General features: G+C 40.0%; 2 long non-coding RNA genes across 3 annotated transcripts in view; one reads left to right on the top strand and one right to left on the bottom strand.

Moving 5' to 3' along the window:
- LOC132424181 (uncharacterized) overlaps positions 1–15,431 on the bottom strand; it is a 217,415-nt gene extending 201,984 nt beyond the window's left edge. The window contains exon 1 of the long non-coding RNA XR_009519176.1: positions 15,269–15,431. This is a non-coding gene — a long non-coding RNA (uncharacterized lncRNA). The remainder of the gene's footprint in view (positions 1–15,268) is intronic.
- The window catches only part of LOC132424180 (uncharacterized), a 119,142-nt gene that overhangs the window by 57,892 nt on the left and 42,345 nt on the right, over positions 1–18,905 (top strand). The window lies entirely within an intron of this gene.

Genomic DNA, 18,905 nt, shown 5'->3' with positions numbered 1-18,905 from the left:
ATAACCAACAAGGACCTACTATATAGCACAGGGAACTCTACTCAATATTTTGTAATAACTTATAAGGAAAAAGAATCTGAAAAAGTATATACACATATATATGTGTATATGTATATATGTGTGTGTATATATATATACAACTGAATCACTGTGCTGTATACCTGAAACTAACAAACACTGTAAATCAACTATACTTCAATCAAAATAAATAAATAAAATTAAATTTAAATTTCCTCCCCTTTGGTCACAAAGATCTTATTTCACATTTTCTTCTATTATCCTCTATCATCTTTATATCTTTATCTTTTTTTATTTTATATATATATATATATTTTTTTTTTTTTTTTTGCGGTACACGGGCCTCTCACTGTTGTGGCCTCTCCCGTTGTGGAGCACAGGCTCCGGACACGCAGGCTCAGCGGCCATGGCTCACGGGCCCAGCTGCTCCGCGGCATGTGGGATCTTCCCGGACCGAGGCACGAACTCGTGTCCCCTGCATCAGCAGGCGGACTCTCAACCACTGCGCTACCAGGGAAGCCCTATTATATATTTTTTAAAATTTTGGGCTGCGTTAGGTCTTTGTTGCTGCGCACGGGCTTTCTCTAGTTGCAGCAAGCTGGGGCTACTCTTTGTTGTGGTGCGCGGGCTTACCATTGTGGTGGCTTCTCTCATTGTGAAGCATGGGCTCTAGGCGTGCGGGCTTCAGTAGTTGTGGCACGCGAGCTCAGTAGTTATGGCTCATGGGCTCTAGAGCACAGGCTCAGTAGTTGTGGCGCACGGGCTTAGGTGCTCCACAGCATGTGGGGTCTTCCCAGACCAGGGATCGAACCCGTGTCCCCTGCACTGGCAGGCGGATTCTTAACCACTGTGCCACCAGGGAAGTCCTATATCGTTATCTTTATCTCTCATATTATTAGGTCCTTAGTCTATCTGGAGCCAACTTTTTTTTTTTTTTTTTTTTTTTCTGTACGCGGGCCTCTCACTGTTGTGGCCTCTCCCGTTGCGGAGTACAAGCTCCAGACGCACAGGCTCAGCGGCCACGGCTCACGGGCCTAGCCGCTCCGCGGCATGTGGGATCTTCCCGGACCGGGGCACGAACCCGTGTCCCCTGCATCGGCAGGCGGACTCTCAACCACTACGCCATCAGGGAAGCCCTGGAGCCAACTTTTACGTAAGTTAGCAGTCTATATTTTTCTCCATATAATGATCCTCACATCATCTACTAAATTATTTGCCTTTTTTCAATTGCTTTGTGATACAAGCATTATCATAGGTCTTTATATATACCTAGATCTATTTTTAAACTCTCAATTCTGTTGTTTTGGTTTATTTACATATTGCTGGAACAACAGCATCATCATCACCATCACCATTTATAGCATGTCTTATCTCATGATTGAGGGTGACTGCTATCTTTTTGGCTCATCTTTTCCTATGCACATATTTAGAAATTTGGGGGCCATAAGCCATCCATATAAATTTTAGAATTTGTTGTGTTTCTCAAAATTCCAGTTAGAATTTTGATTGGAATTTCATTTACTTTGCATGTGTACTTGAAGAGAATTGATAACTTTATTAGGTTAAATCATACCCCCATGCACACAGTATCTCTCCCCATTTATTCAAATCTTATTTATGTCCCTTTCTATTTTTCTACTAAAGGACACAAAAAAAGGAGAATTTATGTTTCTTAAAATAATACCTTATTTTTATTATAAGAATAGTTTGTCTAAAAGGAGTGCTTTTTTGAGTTGATATACAAATATACAACTTCTATTAATCTTGTTAAACTTTTGTTAGTACTCATAGTATGTTCATTCAATTGGATTTTCTATACAGATAATAATATCACCTGCAAATAATGATTTTTATTTCTTCCAATCCTAACATGCCTTTATCCTGCCTGAAAAGATAGGTGGGACCTCTAATATTGTTTAAATGGTAGTGAAAATTGTAAACGTCTTGTTCTTCATTTCAGTGGAAGTGCTTCTAATTTATTCAAGTTTTTTGTAAATTGGGAAGTCCTTTGATACTCCTAATATTCTGTAAATTTTTCATAAATAAGTATTAATACTTTATTCTGAAACTCTTATCATAGAGAAGATGTTTTTTCTGTGTCTCATGAAATCATCATATGATATTTCTTCTTTGATCTAATACTAAAGTGAAATACATTGATACATTTTTTTCTGACGCTGAACTATCCTTTCATTCTTGGGATAAATACTACTCGATCAATGTGTACTTTTTAGGGAATTCCCTGGCAGTCCAGTGGTTAGGAGTCGGTGTTTCCACTGGCAGGACCCAAGTTCAATCCCTGGTCGGGAACTAAGATCCCGCAAGCTGTGTGGCACGGCCAAAAAAAAAAAAGTAATTTTTAAAATAAACTATTGGATTTGGTTAGCTAATAGTTTATTTAGAATTATTGCACTCACATCCATAATGAAATAGGTTTATGCTTTTCTTGTCTTGTATCTTCCTTATCTGTCTTATATCTTCATCATCCTTATCTTGATTTGATAATCAAGATTATAAAGCTTCATACAAAATGAGCTGGCCAACTGAGCAGCTACTTTCTTGTTCTTTTTTTTTTTTTTTCCATTTTCTGGAGCAATTTATATAAAATAAATATTATTTTTCCCTTGAAAGTTTTGTAAAATCCCACTGGAAAACCATCTAAGCTAGGGGCCGTTTTTGGTGGAGAGGTTATAGATTCTTTTTCTTTAATCATTATTTATACACTGACGTACTTTATAAATTTTGTATTATGTGAATGCATATGTTATGCTAAAAATTATAACACACACCTTTAAAAAACCAGAGAAGTAATACACAATAATGTTTTTAAATTCATACAACACAGTTTGTGCCAAATATCTTCCACTTGCCCATCCAGACGCTTTCCCACCCTGCTCTGCCTCAGGAGGCTGCCCTGTATAGGCATGTTGCCTAGACATCTAGCTCCCTGACTGGATTAGGCCAAACTGCAACAGGAAATCCAAGGGAGGGACAAGAGTATTGATTCTCCTCGTCTCCTTTCTGGAGGTCCCTTCAGGCTTGTTTCCTTCTTGACCAAAGTCACAGCTCCTCCCAAGGTGGTTTTCCCTCCACCACTCTTTGTCTCTCATTTCCAGAAATTGCTCCTTCTCTTCATCCTTCTGGGCCTTAAGGTGTTAACAACCCCGGGATACTACACTAATCTTTGTGGTATCCCAACACCTCATCCACATGTTTGTAAGTAGTCTCTTTATTAACCATTTTTGATTATCCTAATTTGAAAGTGCCATCTGTTTCCTCCTGAGATCCTGACTGATATGCAGGTGATAGAGAAAATCCACCTCCAACTCCTCCAGATTAACAATTACTAACAGTTTGGTGTATATCCTTCCAAACACAGAACGTAGTTGTGACATATATAACACCAAAAACATGCAGATAAAACACAGACAATGTTTTTAAAATGAGAACTTGTTTTAAAAAGTGAACATTTCTGGTTGCTACTGACGTCACCTCATTTTTTTAAACTCTTTCCTTTCTTGGTCCCTATAACCCTTCACAATTCCGATACTCCTTTAATCTTTTTGACAGCTCTACCTCTGTCTCCCTTTATGGGCTTATCTTCTTCCATTTAAGTGTTCAGGTTCTGTCCACAGTTCTCTTCTCTCACAACCTTCTCTCTCTTTTGGAGACTGTGTTCCCCATGGAGATTCAACTATAATTACAATGCAAATGATTCCAAGATATCTGTCGCTAGTTCTGACCTCTCTCCCAAGTTCCTCCGTTTTCATCACTCTCCAATAGCTATATTCACCCTGAACAAACTAACAACTATTCAAATACAACAGGATCCAAACCAAATTCACATCTTTTCCACTAACCCAGTTCCTCCACTTGACTCTCCTCTTTCTACTCCTAATACCATCATTCTCCTTGTCATCCCAGCCCAAAATTTGGTGTCACACTTGATTCTTTTTTATTGCTATCCATCCCTTCTACTTTGACAAATTTTAGCAGTCCCTATAGCCACAATATTCATCCAATATTCATTTCCTCCTTTTGGTCACAACAGCCAAAATCGAATATGAGACTCTTATCCTGGAATCTCACAACACCCTCCCAACTCAGCTCCCCATCTCTAGTTTTTCCTCCCCTCATACCTAGCCTTCCAACAGACTGACAACCTAATCTTCCTAAAAAGCACAACATTTCTATTTTCTAAATTAAAAAATAACTGCCCAGTATTCCCTGAATTTTAGTCTCTACTTCATGGTTTATACCCAAATGTCTATACTCTATGACCTTAAACCTACACAAGCCTTCATCCCAGTACTTCCACCATATTCCTATCACAGAGCTTTAGCATATGCTGTTTTCTCTGCTTATAAAGTCTTCCTCACATCTCTGCTGGTTTAAATCCTTTAAGGTCCAGCTCAAATTCTACTTCCTAATGTGCCTCCCTTGAGACATTAATCATCTTCTTCTTCACATTACATGTGTACTGTCATTTTGTTCACCAGATTAAAAGTTCCCTGAGGGCCGGAACTATTTCTTAATCATTTTTGTTTCCCTCACAGCACCTATGTAACCCCTTTACAGTACTGGTAGTCAATAAATAATAATTAATTCTTGAATTAATCAAAAAATGAAAACAAATCATCAGAAAGAAAAAAAAACAGGTTTTCTTTCCTTTAATGAAGATTCAGAAACCATTTGCTTTTTGTGTTTTTTAAATAGTTTTTTTTTTTAATGCATGCACACCTATATTCTGTAACAGTTGTTTATTTTAAATTTTTAAAAGATTATAAATTATATAAATTACATACAGGAGACAAAGTCCAACATAAGGCATGACTGATCACAACATGAACCATAACTGTTGTATGATTTCTAACGTAAAGTAAGTATGACTTTGGTACAAGCCAGCCTTTCTTTAAAGAAAAAGGAGAATAAGAACCCTGGGCCTTTAACTGAAAGACTCTATGTGGTCACTTCCTCTTTAGTGACACTACTATCCAAACCTACTTGAATGGAATTACCTTAATTGTATTTTTGCAGATAACCAGTGCAAACAAAAAATAAATATGGTACTTCTGGCTATCAGAAGTTGACAGTATTGAGCGGCCAGCTCATCTTAAAAGCTACGCTATGAAGTGTTATACAGTATATAAATAAAAGAACAACTTGTGGCTTCACAGATGGAATGACACAGGTGGCTAAATAATCTGTTTATTACTTCAGTGTGAAGAAAAGATTGAACATTTTCCTGCCTTCACTCCTTCCTTCCTAAACCCATCCTATGTGCCAATCACTATGGTAGGCACTGGGGATATCAAGTAGGATAAAGATGTGAACCCTTCTTTAAAGGAGAGACAGAAAAAAAAAAAAAAGGAGAGACAGAATTATAAACAAATGATGGGAACATAATCTAAATGTAAAGTTTGTGCCAGGCATAGCAGCAACACAGAAAAAGAAAAAAAATTATCATTACAAACAGTTTTATTGTTGAGAGCCTTTGCTAATCTAGTTTTCTATAAATTACTATAAAATATCACCCACCAGATAAAACCAGGAAAAAAGAATATATTATAACACTTAAGTATTTGAATAATTTATAATGGCTATATTACTTAGAAAACTTCAGTTCATTTAGGCAAAATGATGAGATCACTGGTCTCAAAATTGAAGAAAAAGCATATAGGGCCTGAAAAGAACATACGATTGTAAGTATTTAAAAGTGAGGGCTAAACTAATAAGGACCTACTGTATAGCACAGGGAACTCTACTCTATAATGGCCTATATGGGAAAAGAATCTAAAAGAGTGGATATATGTATATGTATAACTGATTCACTTTGCTGTACACCTGAAACTAACACAACATTGTAAATCAACTAGACTCCAATAAAAATTTTTAAAAAAAAAAGAAGATTGTACTTTTACTATTTAAAAAAAAAGTTGAGCACTAGTCATAATTATTTTCTGTAGTCAGGAGGGAAAATGCCTGTTTACTTCATATTTTAACAGCATACTTACCTGCCTGAGATTTCTTATCTCTGAACTAAATAAATCATTTTAATTTCAAGCAAAGCCACAAAGCATTATTTCTCAAAATACGTATTTAAGTAATTGCTTACTTACTTGGCTTTTTCCTCTCTAGACTGTGAGCTTCTTCTAGGACAAAGATGATTGCCTATTCATCTTTATATCTACTGCCCAAGCACAATTCCTGGCACATAACAGAGAATAAACACTTGTTAAAGGAAAAATGTAAATACAGACCTTTAGATCCTTTCCAGCTCTCAATATTCGAGTTTTTTAATGCTCATTTGCATCCTTTTCTTATCCTCCTCCTACTGGTAAAAACAAGGGGGTATTTCCAAACAGCCTAATTTATGGTATATTGGTGTTTCAACAAACTAAAGCCTCAAGACTTACTAAGAAACTTTAATTCTCAAAAAAAATAAGGAAGGAAGGAAGGAAGGAAAGAAGGGAGGAGGGAAGGGGGAGGGAGGGAGGGATGGAGGGAGGAAGAGGGAAGGAAGAAAAGAAATCTTCTATTTATATTTCAACTCAAAATTGTACACTTCTTGAAAATGTTCCTCTTGCTGGATATCTATGGGATACCTTAAGCAAATAGAGAACTGCACATATGGCCCTAAACATCACTTTAAATGACTGTATTTATTATTTATATTTTTATCCTCAATTTTGCTGTAGTTGCTGTGAATGGCTTGGAACATGCAAAATATGCTAAGCAAGAAACACAGCCCATACCTGAAGAGTTAGCAGTTGAAAGGCACAAAGAGGTACAATGGATTTAAAAGCCTCTTGAAGAACAGCCTTTTGCTGCACAGATGCCAGGCAAGACAGTATGTGGCAGGAAAAGAGTTGGGGAAACTGCTTTAAAAACCTATTAACTAGGAATGTGAAAAAGCAGGGAACAATTGGGAAAGGAGGGAGGTGCTCACTGCTTAAAAGGCTTTTAAATGTGACCATACGTTGGTTGGCTTTTTGCCTGCAACATAAAATGAGGATGGTGTACTGAATGGCTAGATGGCTGCTGGAGGTGGAATGAATGGAAGCTAGGCTAGGGAGTCAAGGCTGAATTTTGAGATGCCACCCTGGACCATGTGCAGCTGTTGAGACAACTCTCAGCAATGGTTTAGTGAAGTAAACACAACATTCAGTCAGGCTGCTCAATCACCCTTTCATTTTTATGTTTTTCTTGATCCCATAAATATGTGCCTATGCGGTCTTTGCTGCAGATAACAAGGAGTTAATAAATTAGCCAGCCAAACAGGCAGGAATGGAGAAAAGCCACAGAACTTAGAATTGAACAGCTGACAGCAGATTCTGCAGGTGTGAGATGGGAATCAGCTCTGCATTTTCCATGTAGCACAATTTTCTCTGTCTGGGCTGTGGCCTGATTTCTGGCCCCTTCAGGACAAGCTGAGTTATAAGGGAGAGAATTCCAGGGGGCTCTGCTCTATGGTCTTATGAACTCTAACCTTCTTTAAGAAGGAAGCAACCTCCTATGTTTAGACTGACAATATTACATGTTGGCAGTGGCCTTGTAAGATTTTAGTTTTATATTAGGAAGGAAAAATACTCTAGATGCCATCCTTCCTAAATAAGAAATGGTGGATTAAACTGCATAGCACAATGAATCATTCTCCTGCACTTGGGTGTCAAGGGGCAGCCTGCGCGCGCGTGCACAGACACACACACACACACACACACACACACACACACACACACACGTGTGTGTGTGTGAGAGAGAAAGGGGATCACTACTTGCACTGAATATATAAGTACCACAGCAGATAGTAAGATCATAACAGGGTAGGTGGAAATGAGAGAAATGGACTGCATTACAGTGCATATTTCTAATATACTAGTTTATCATATTCTTCTAATCATTCCACTTGCTGGTAATGGACATTCAAGGCTAAACTCCACATTGTGGCAGTTCTTCCAAATCTTTTTGACCTACAGTGGTAAAAAATACTAATTATATAACACTTGAAAGGGTTTAATATGATCCCTTGATTAACAAAACATTCCAGTGTTTCTTTCTGTATAGGGCTCTGGAGTGATACAAAAGTGATAGTGACTGATCAGATTAATAATAAAAAATGTTAATTTGATTTCTCTTTACACGGTGAGTATGGTCTACACATCCAAACCCTTTTGACTAAACTCTGTTATAAGGTATGTGTTTGGAATAAGGATAGAAAAACTCAGATCTGAGGCTTTTTTCTAGATAGGCTCCGGGAAGGAAAGGTAAATACCTTCAGTTATCAATATTCAAATTAGAAGCTGGTACCTACTATTAAATCTCATTTTGAACCTTCTCTTTCTCTGCGGCCTACTTTATGTCCCTAAAATCCTATGTTTCCAGTTTCTCCATCTAAAATGGAAGATCCTATGATTTAGACTATAAAAGATTAGCTACTTTCAGATATACTGCCCTTAGCGAGCTCTGAAAGTCTCCCCAATCCAAAAATATATTCCATTTTTTTGTGAAGGTCTAAAATTTCATCATTAGAGATTTAATATTTAGTGTCTTTGTCCCTTTATGACAAATTTAATTTCAAAACACATAAAAATTAAACAAACATAAAAATCCAAAAATATGTGTACTACAAATGTAATTTTTAATTATCTGTGGACTAAAGATCAGAAAGGAATATAGAAAATTTAAGTTATGTTGTTAGGTTGGTTGTATTATAAAGGACATTTTTCTTTAAAAGTTTCCCTTTAATGTGTTTGTAATAAATATCAGTAAGGAAAAAAATTAATATCACTTTTAAAGACTCTAATTCTGCTTGACTGCTATATCTCTCTAACTGTTGGAACCTAAAAAATAAAAACATAAAATTTAAAAATTAAAAAAAAAAGATTACTCTCAGTTATATATAGATTTTGGAAGAAAAACATAAAACAACAAATATTCATTTAGGAGTTAATGTATATTTATTACGGGGGAGGCACTTTGTTGAGTGATACAGAGGATACAAAAATGACTAAGATCTGTGCTCACCTCCCCCTTCAAAGAGCTTCTGGCATAAAGCTAGTAACTTTAAAGAAAAAACACAATGTTATTACCAGTCATTACTACATTAGGTTGGATCTATTTATTAGCCATTTGTTTCAGATTTTGAAAACCGAAGGATGGAGCAAGCCTGGGACACTACCTAGGAAAGATCAGCCTGGATTAAGATACTTAATGAAGGAAGATGAGGGCAGTGGGCACAAGCGGGGAGAAGCGATAGCACAAAAGAGGGAGAAGATGAGAGCACGCTGACAGCAAACTATGCCTATTTCAGAGGGTTGATTAGAGCTAGCTCTGACTTCCAGCAAATAATTTTCAACATATAAAATGGACCCTAACAAAGTATTATTTCTATCAATCAAGGAGAACCAAGTAATCAAGGAGGGATATTTAAACACAAATATACCTTCATATTCACAGTATAAACTCTGAGATAGTGTGTATTTCCTTATAAACCACCACTGTAGTGAAGATGGTTTTAATCCAATCATTTTGAAGCTCACTCTGATATCTGATATTGCAGATACCCTTGTTCTATTATTCTGTCCCAAATGTTTAAAACCTGATGGGAAAAAAGTAATATCCTTAAGGTGTAGAATTCATCATTAGAAATAAAGTATTTTCCAAGTTGTTTGGGAAATGGGTTAATTTCTCTTCCCCCCCCCCCCTTAGACATCAAAATACATTGACTTCTCCTCAGTGGTAAAGAAATATGGCACTAAGAAGTACCAAATGAACTCACTTTAACAGACTTCAAAACAATACTACTAAGCAATTATTTTTAAATGTTTCTCTCTGCAAGACTAATTTCTTACAGCTGATAACTCTCTTTAGGAAGTACTGACACTCACAAGGCCCTAAATTTTCATTTGGTCCCTAATACCCCATTTGGTAATCAATATCTTCATTTACTCTTCCCTGAATCCCCATAAGCCTTATTCTTCATCAGTATGTATCACATTTTTCTTTTCCTTTAGTCATTTTCTTTCATTTTTAATCCTTCCTTTCAGGCCAAGTTGTCTGCCTTTTATATCTATATTTACTTCCTCCTTCTCTTTCTCATTTGACCCTTTCCAGACCTTTAGATTATGAACGTTGACATCTGTGACTCACTTTTTTGCCATGCTGGCCCTTCATGAATAAAATTTCCCTCCTTCACAAGACTGTTCTAAGCAAGTATAATTTTAAGCATCCATGACTATTTTCCAAATAGATTCACTTCATTTGATTCTTCATGTGTTAAATCAAATGTGTTCAAGAATATGATTCCCTACTCCTATTCCTATTTAGTATTTTCTGTGAGTCTCCTTTATTATACCTTTCTATTGCAGTGTGGAAACTTGAGCTATCTGTGGTCTAGTCTGAACTGTACATGGGACAGTGATAATGACCTTCTGACCCTACAGTTCTTCCTGGCTGTGGGTAGAATTGATAGCACTTTTTCAATTTCTCCCTTGTCTTTGCTTGAACATACTGGAATTACAACCTCTGATAAAGGCAACATCCCCTTTGTAGTGGAAACAAAAGGAGTGTGTAATGAATTGGTTAAGATTACATTGCATGTTTAGATGATGAAATCCAACTGCAGCTCAATTCCTTTATTTTCTCTAGCTGGGCCTGATCTTTCAATAAGACATTATTGACTGGCATCTTCCCCAGAACAGGTGCTTTGGAATATAGTCTTGCTGCTTCGAGTTTACACTGAAACACAACTATTGTACAGGTCAAGGGAATCAGATGTGAGACAATAATTCCCAGTACCTCAGGATGAGCACTGTAGATGACCCATATCCAGGTGGCATTAAAACAATGAAGTGTCCCTGGATTTATATGATGTGCCAACCCTTTCAAATTAACTTTAGTTACTGAGATGGCAAGATGTGAATTATAGTTTTATATGCCATTTCTCTGCAAAATTCTAGGACTGAGAAGAGCAAGGAGAGGGGAGGGAGACAATTTTTTATAATTCATCAATACAGATTTTGCTACACTGACATTCTAAAACGAATTATTAATCTTTATGAATATGGAATCAATTAATGCCACAACTGTGTGGTATTAAACTCTTTTTATCACAAAACATATCACACCTTTGGTTGCTCTGAAAATCAAATTACTGGCCTCTTCTGCCCTCCCTCTTATTTAACGTGTACTTTTATCGTTTCAAAAAAATCACTTAGAATTTTGCTTTTCGAAATGGCACAATACCAATATTGGCTGCAGAAAATATTTAAAATGTGTGTTTTTCAAAGAATGATCAGATCACTTATTCATCTTTTAGAGCAAAATGACTATATTCATCTCAATTATTTTGCCAAGGATTGTAACACTAATTTTACTCTTTCTAAAAATTAAAATAGCAAATAGTTTATATAAGGTGTTGATAATTACCTATATTATTGTACTGCTGTGACAGATGTTGGCAAAAAAGCCTAAAATGCCTACAGCTGTGCACTCCATGACATCTAGTTTATACTCAGACAGAAGGCTAACAGATGTTCTGAACTGTCACTTTGCCTAAATGTTTTTAAGTCTAAGGACCTGCTTTATAATTCACCAGAGTCTGATTTTGTTTCACATAGGTCCTCAGAATTCCCATCTGTGACAATTAATGTTAAGGACATTGACAAATCAACCCCTGTGTTTTCCCTCTTCTTTAACAAACAGGCATCAGTTTATATATGAATGGTGGATTGTAAACGCTGCTTTTATGTACATCCTAGTTGTGAAATTCTTTCCTTAAACATAGATTTTATTGGGCTACCAGAATTCATGAAGGTCTGTTTTGAGCTGGTGTATGGAAGGAGCCAGGAAATCACCCATTCTTTTCTTTTCGCTAAATTTTATGTACCTTGTTAGTAAAATGTTAACAATCTCCAAAGACACTTATATTTTTTCCAGTGAATAAAAAACTGTTTTGTTATTTTTATTTCAGTATTTTAATAACTCTGCTCATAACAATAACTATTAATTGCGCAGTCTCTTAGGATAATGAAAGAACAAAATAAATGTCATTCACAAAGCATACAGCACATCTTCTCCTGCCTGACACCCTAATACTTCCTCTTCCCAAACATACCTTCAGATCCTTCATACAGAATTACTGCCCCGTGCAAAGGCCATCACTGCCTTATTTGCTGTTGCTCTTAATTTTAACAAGCTGGATTCCTGTAGTACACTTGCTTAATAGTTTAAACATTCTGTTAACAATCAGGTGTTTGGCCTATCCTGTTTCTCTTCCATTCTGTATAGAAATATAACTCCAAATAGTACATCTTTCTGGGTTTGTTTCTAAATTAGTCCCCACACTTAATTATGAGGATGAGAGGGATGCCTTATTCCTCTTTGTTATAGGCTAAGCTCTCAGTAATCCCAAACAAAAGAGCCAGTTCTGGAAGATATAGGATTTGCTAGCAGGATTATGGTCTCATAGATAATGATGTGCAGTCAGCAGAAGCGAAGCTTTATTTTAATTCAAATAAGCTAGTAAACAAACCACTGACAAGTCTGCTGGTGAGAGTAACTGGCTGCTGTTGCCACACTGGCAGCTAAATTATAGAAAATCTATTATACCCTGTTCACCATATGTTTAATTTAATACAAGATACAAATTAAACTATCCACAGTGCCTATTAAAATAACAATACATTTTTATATTTTAATGTCTTAAAATAATTTTTACTGACCTTTTAAAGGGTGGTTTTGCTATAGGTGATTATCTAGGGGAGAAAGGTAGTTAATAGAAGGCAAAAAAAAATTAATTGCCTTTCTGAGAAAATAAAAATATAAATGTTCACTGGTTTGCAGTTGTTAATAAGGTTAATTAGCAGTCATGTGTTCTGTTATTACTATATTTCCCTCCCACCCTTTTGGTTTCTGAGGCTGGAGTTTTAAGAGTGATACTTAGTTTGACCTATCTGAGTCTGTCCTCATGAAATCATTACCTTGACCAAGCCAGCCTATGGGTAGCCTTAAACCTGATGCCAACTGAGACCTAAATGCAGAAAACTGAGTTTAAACTCTAGGTTCAACTTTGGTATGGCACGGGAAAAAGACATAGAATTTTATATCCCTGCTTCAAATCAATCTCTTCATAGCCAAAAGATCCTAAGGAGAGCCACAATTAGGAAGCTGCCTTCCAGAAAAAGGAGAGAAGAAAAAGACAAGACCACACACTGTTCACAGTTTCCTCCTGAACCCGCAATAGTCAGTAACCAGTGGTGCTTGCCTGAGTCTATTTGAACTCAGTTTAGCAGATTTTAAAGACCATGATGGGTTTTAGAATTATGGAGCTGGATTTCAAACCCAGATCTACTGTTTCCCAGCCACAGATATTTAAATCAGCTGGATCTTCCCTTACTCTGTTTAAAAAAAAAAGGGAGGGGATAAAAATACCAATTTTATAAGATTATTATGAGAATTAAATAAGAGAAAGTATCTGGTACATAATAGATGGCCATTAAAGGTCAGCTCCTTTGCTCTTATTACCCTCAAGCAAACAGAATGCTGCTCTTTCTTCGAGGGTGAAGGGAGAGTGTTAGGAGAAGGGATTGGAAGGGAAGGTGTAAATAGAAATTCTCCGCAGAATCAGTTTCCTTGGATCATTAACTTCTTTCCACAGGCAAAACCTTAAATGGGATGCTCCTTTTCTCCCAAAATTCACCACAGTTTTTACTCTCTTTAAGACTGTATCAGCAAATGAACTTATTTACAAAACAGAAACAGACTCACAGACATAGAAAACAAACTTATGGTTACCAAAGGGGAAGGGGCGGGGGATAAATTAGGAGTTTGGGATTAGCAGATACACACTACTATATATAAAACAGATAAACAACAAGGACCCACTACAGAGCACAGAGAACTATATTCAATATTTTATAATAAACTATAATGGAAAAGAATATGAAAAAGAATATATATATATGCATAACTGAATCACTTTGCTGTACACCGGAAACTAACACAACATTGTAAATCAACTCTACTCCATTTAAAGTATATAAAATATATATATTATATATATACACATTTTAAAAAAGAAGAAGAATGTATCAGTAAGCCATCCATACCAACTGCCCATTCTTGGGCCTCTGAAATAGAAGGGCAAAGAATAATCACACTTTGGGATACCTTTCCAAACATTTATGTACATACAGCTTTTGCAATGGGTCTGCAAATGTGTTCCTGGAGCTGCACTATACAAATTCTGGTTCAAATGTAAACTTATCAAGTCCAACTGTGTACTGGTAGTTACAATACTGCAAAGGTGTACCTTTGGAAAATATCCTCAGTTTACGTTATTCTTGAGGTCCAGCAGATGATGATAATATTTTAACTAAAATGCAAGTTAATTTATCTTGGGAGCATGGTACTAGTAAGACTGCGCCAAATGGACACAAGACAGATATCCCACAGTCCTTTCCCCTTGCTCCACTACCCTCAGAGGTTGAAAGACCAGAGACATTTCCATTTACTGAAACTCTACAGTATTGATAAAGTGAGAAATTTTTTTAAAAGTCACAAAATGTGTGGCATATTTTATATGTTCAACATTTTTAAATGAACACTCTTAACACATAAACACAAACATATGATTGCAGGTATAATTTCATTTTGTATATATCAAGAAAAGTTTAAGGAACGCTACCCACAGGCCTTACTCATACCTCCAGCTTTCCCTTTAATTATAAAAACACACCCTTCTTAGTCCGTTCTTAGCGTAAAACAAAGACTGGGGGAACCTCAGAGAGTTCCACAAGTTGGAACACGAGTGGGGAGGGAGACCACGCTGCGTTTGTGACCACTGAGGAAACAGGCCGCCTTTCAGCCTGCGGCCCCCCCCTTCGACACCTGGGCTTCCCAGGTCGTGGCCGAGAAGCCGCGAGCCGCCTCCCCTGGGAGCGCCCGCCCTCCTCTCCCACCTTCCTTCCCTGAACCCCTCGAGTCGTCGAGTTGCCCACTGCCCAGCCCTCGGGGAGGACGCCCGGCTCCCCACGCTCCCAGGGCTCTCCCGGGCTCGGTCTCCACACGCGGCGCACTGGGGAACGAACCGAACCCGCCACACTGAGCGCTCGCTGAAACAAGCGGGTCCCAACACGCTTGAGCCTAGAGTCAGGGACACGCGCCCGCCCGCCCCTTGGGGCGCCCAGAGTGGGAAAAGGCGGCCGGGAAAGCGGGCCTGCAGGCGCCCGGGACCCAGGCTTCCACTCACTCGGTCAGCGCCGCCCATCCCTTCGCCGAGGGCCTCCGCCCTCCCTCTCGCAGCCGGAGCCGGAACCGGAGCCGGAGGCGGGGCCGCACGGAGCCGCGCCGGCCGCGCCCAGACGTGCGGGCCGCGCCGGGACGTGCGGGCCGAGAGCGCGGGAAATGCGGCGGCGCGCGAGGGCCGACGGGCAGGCCGGGATGCCGCGGCTCCGGGGCTGGGGAAGCGCAGCCAGGCCGGCCGAGCCTCCGCTTTCCCACGCGAGCGCAGTCGGGTCAGGCGGACCGGTTCCGCAGGGCCCCGCCAGCCTAGAAGGCCGGACCGACCCAACGAGACTTGTTCACCCTCGGCCCCAGCTGCCCTCGGGTTTCCGCTGACCGAGGAAAGGCTGCGGGAGGCGAGAGGGCCGAGCCTCAGCGAGAAGTTTATTCTAGTGGCTCTGAGAACTGAGGTTTTCTCTTCACACACTCGCGCGCGCTCCCGGGTTAGGTTTTAGAATTTAAAGACCTTGCATTTAAACCACGTCCCTCCCCGGGTTGTGTCCGGCGGAGGGTCGCCCTGGCCGCGCTCCCCTGCCTGTCATTTTAAGAGCTCATCAAGTGGCGGGCTTGTGTGGTGTTGGTTTTGTCTAAGTGAATAATTGAATCGTGTTGTGCGAGTTGACGGGAGCAACACGTTCAGAGTCCCGTGGTGTATTTGGAGGCATTCGCAGCCGGTACCCTCCGCAGGCTGGGGAAGCAGTCGCCCTCCGACCTGGCGCGGGCGGCTCCTATCCGAGCCCCGCTGGCCGGCACTCGGCCGCCCGCCCGCGAGCCCTTGTTCCCAGAGGGTCCCCGGGGCCCAGCCCGCGCCGAGGCCGTCCGAGTCCTACGTTTTTCCGTGTGGAGAGGTAGAGCGGCCAGTAGTGAATGACGGATTGCCTGCGAGAGGGAAGCTACAGTTTTCACGGTAGCTGATGGCTAAAGCATGGCACTGTGCCATCTCTGTGAAACTCATGATTTGTACGGTCACTGGTTCCCTGGAACATCCAGACCCTGATCGTGCGTACAGTGTTTCCTTATAAGCAGCACTCGCCAATTTAAAACCAGGTCCCGGGTGCCCCTCTTGCTTATCCCCTCTGCCATTAAATCCTCTTCTTTTATCCCCTCTCTACTTTCCTTTCCTTTCCCTTCCCTTCCCTTCTCTTCCCTTCCCTTCCCTTCCCTTCCCTTCCCCTCTCCTCCCTTCCCCTCCTTTCCTTTCCTTTCCTTTCCTTTCCTCCCTTCTTCCCTCCCTCCCTTTCTGCCTTCCTTCCTTCCTTTTCTTCTTTCCTTCCTTCTCTCCCTTCCTCAATCCGAGTTGTTCTTGCTGAATGCATCCCAGTAGGGGGGGCAGGGGGGTGAGTATCCCCTCCCCACCCCATCTCCCCAGTAGGCTTGTTGCTTGTGGAACTGGAGAGCTCAACTCTGCTCCCAAAGCCCTTTTGAATAGTGAAGTTTCCAGTTCAGAGCCACCTATAAACGCCCATAAATCAGTGCACACGGATTCCCCAACCCCATCAGAAAGCCGTTTCTATAACTTAGAATTGTTTTGGTGGTGTGTGTTTGCTCTGAGAGAGGAGCTGACCAGTTAGATTAGTTTTTGGATACAGAAAGGTTGCTGTTGTTGTTGTTTTAAGCAATTTTCCAGTTGCATGCAACTGGTTCTTGATTCCCTCACCTACCAAGGCAGTTTGTCACTTTTGCCCTTCACCGTGACACATTCCACATTTTTTAGTTATAGGCTGAAGTTTTCCCCCATGTCAGATAGAATGTCACTGCATTACAGCTTTTGAGACAACTTTTGAAGACTTACCTACAAAACTGTCTTCCTATCCTTAACCAGAGAGTGAGGCCACCTGAGAGATTTTAAACTTCCTTGTGACTGGGATTGAATAGATCCAATTGATAAGATGTGTAAGGTTTACTCACTTTTAGACACCTTAGGGTACTCACTGATGCCTTCCTATCTTACAGACTTAGATTCAGCCCCGAGCCCCTCCCTTGCTGGAAAGAGGACAAGCAGTCCAGATTCTTCTTTCAGTTATATGAAAAGGAAAATAGCTTTCATCAGGTTGGGGCATCCTTTATAAGTTTTGATATCAGAAAAAAACGTATGACGAGGGAAGCAGGAAGAGATTATTCCGTTATTTCAGTGGATTACTTTTGTAGTGCAAAGTTATGAAACACTGTATTAAACATTTTACATGTACTGTCTCCCACTCCACCTTTAGTTGGAGTAGGTATTTCTACTGTTGACTTTCCATTTTGCATAATGCATCCCCTCCCACCTTTCCAACAGTGAGCAAAGCAACACACTCCTCAGCCTATTCTATTAAAGTTTGCTCTTGATTTACACTCTCCACTCCCTCCCTCCACCAACACACACTTATATAGGCACAGTTTTCTTGATCCGGAGAGTGTTGGGATGTGTATAACTTTTTAATATTGTCCTGACGTTCATTCCTTTTGAACTAATATTAAGGTGTTCACCCTGAGATATAAAATGAATTATTGAGAAACAACCATGTGAAATATTGTTTAATTTTCTGTTTCATTGTTTGTGTTTGTTTTTCAAGTTTTGTAGGAAAGGCTTTAATTGGTGTCTAAGTAATAGTCCTCAAGGATTCCTTATTAGATTACTTCAGACCAGTTGTAAACCAATAATATTATTGTTTCTGAAAGGGAAGGTAGAAGCTAAGATCGGTTCTGTCAAGAGATTCATTTGAGGGTTTATCTTTTATTTTGAATGGTTTGTGGGAAGAAAGGGAGGACTAAATGGGGCAGGGGGCAGAGATAGAGAACCCAATGAAAACTTGTTTTTAAGATTAAAGTCATTTCCCCAGACTACTGTCTTGCCACAAGTGACGATACACAGAGCAGAAGTCATCAAAGTGGATTACAGTCACTCTGGGCTATTGGAGGCCCAGAGAGTCCTGGCATTAATTCCTATAGAAAGGTAGAGAAACCTAGCCATCTTCCCCTGCACTTCCCCTGCAGCACCCTCATTGCCTAAGTGTTCAGGGCTCCAAGTTGATACAGACCTCAGCTGGGTCTAGGTGGCAGGGCTTCCCCTGTGAGGGGAAGCAGATGTTCTCTGTGGAGCTGAGGGGGAAACAGGGTGGCTATAAGAAGCCTGAGGGCATGGGACACTGTAGCAGGAGGGCTGTGGCCACCAGTCCCCTGGCAGGATAGCAATCAATGAGTCAAAGCTAAATAACAGTGAATGAAAGAGAGCCAAGAGTAGGACCCTTTGGGTGCTAAAGTCTAACCTTTAGCTTGTTCCACTCCTCCCCATGGCATCCCACCCTAGGTTTTCTGGGATTGGAGACCTAACTAGAGGAGAAGGGGAGCATGGTAAGAAAACATGCCTAACCCCTGTCCAACATGCATGCACGGGTGGAGCTTGCAGAGATCAGGAGACACATCTCAAGTCCTCAGTGATCTGTGTGTCTGGCTTGTGCAGTTATGCATGGCCAACAGAGAGTGGGGAGCGGTGGGGAGGAAACCTGGTTTTCTCCCGTCACTCTATCTGGGGCTGGTGTGTTTCCTCTCCCCCCAGCCCTCCACCTCACCCCATCAGGACCAAATAGAATTGAAACTCCATTGCCTTTGCCTGCACTGAGCCT

The sequence above is a fragment of the Delphinus delphis genome, chromosome 4, assembly GCF_949987515.2.
Source record: "Delphinus delphis chromosome 4, mDelDel1.2, whole genome shotgun sequence".
NCBI lineage: Eukaryota > Metazoa > Chordata > Mammalia > Artiodactyla > Delphinidae > Delphinus > Delphinus delphis.
Note: the sequence above shows the minus strand (reverse complement) of the source record. Positions and strands in the feature narration are given on the sequence as shown.